Source organism: Amblyraja radiata, unplaced genomic scaffold (genome assembly GCF_010909765.2).
Source record: "Amblyraja radiata isolate CabotCenter1 unplaced genomic scaffold, sAmbRad1.1.pri S141, whole genome shotgun sequence".
Taxonomy (NCBI): Eukaryota; Metazoa; Chordata; class Chondrichthyes; order Rajiformes; family Rajidae; genus Amblyraja; species Amblyraja radiata.
This window is the reverse complement of record NW_022630127.1, coordinates 28981-30370: the sequence shown is the minus strand read 5'-3', so window position 1 is coordinate 30370 and position 1390 is coordinate 28981.

Sequence of the window (1390 nt, the reverse complement as noted above, 5' to 3'; positions counted from 1 at the left end):
TGACTGCTGAGGATGTGAAGTCCCTGATGAGAGTCAACCCCCGCAAAGCAGCAGGCCCGGATAATATCCCGGGACGGGTTCTGAGAGTCTGCGCTCACTAACTCACTGGGGTACTGACTGACATCTATAACACCTCCCTCTCCCAAGCTGTGGTGCCGACATGTCTCAAGAACGCCACCATCATCCCTGTGCCAAAAAAGTCAGTGGTGTCAGGCTCTCACCCCGATAATCACAAAATGCTTCGAAAGGCTGGTTATGGTCCACATAAAAGACAGCATTAACATCAATGTGGACACTCATCAGTACACCTACAGGAAGAACCGGTCTACATCTGATGCAATCTCATCCGTCATTCACTCAGCCCTCACTCATCTGGAGAACAGGAGTTCATATGTCAGATTGCTCTTCTTGGACTCTAGTTCTGCCTTCAATACCATCATTCCACAGACTTTAGTCAACAAACTGCTGCTGCTTGGACTTAAACCATCCATGTGCAACTGGGTACTAGACTTCCTGACCAACAGATCACTGTCTGTTAAAATCTACGGTGTCTCATCCCACCCCCCCATTACCCTCAACACCAGCTCCCCACAGGGATGTGTCCTGAGCCCCCTGCTGTACACTCTTCTCACTTATGACTGTTCAGCCAAACACCCGAACAGTCATATTGTGAAATTTTCAGAAGACACGGCCGTGGTGGGATTAATGTCCCACAATGACGAGTCGGGCTACAGACAGGAGGTGGGAGAACTTGAAGTCTGGTGTAAAGCAAACAACCTCTACATCAACGTGGGGAAGACAAAGGAGGTGATTGTGGACTTCAGGAAAGGCAGCTACACCCCCCCCCCTCTACATCGGAGGAGAAGCTGTGGAGATGGGGTCCAGTTTTAAATATCTGGGGGTGCACATTTCTAACGACCCCACCTGGACCTGCAACACGTCAGCATCATTAAAAATGAATGATGCATTGTAGAGGGTGGTCAAATATGCCCAAAAAATCACAACTAACTGCCTCCCTGCCATTGAGGACATTTACATCAGCAGGTGCAAGAGCAGAGCCTCAAACATTATGAAGGACCCCACCCACCCAGTAAATGTCCTCTTTGTCCCCCTCCCCTCAGGGAGAAGACTGCGCAGCATAAAGGCCAGGACAACAAGGCTAAAAGCCAGCTTCTTCCCCGAGGCCGTGAGAATTTTCAACTCCCTATCTCACTGACTGAACCCTCACTACCTCAGTGAACTGTCTGCCGCTACTGCTGCTGCTATGGACATTATTATGCTGCTGGCTTTTAACCATGCTGCTTTTCTACTTTTTACTATTTATTTATTTATAGGCTCATTATTATTTAGATTTATTGTGGAAGGTTTTTATATGTTAGAATTTATTGAT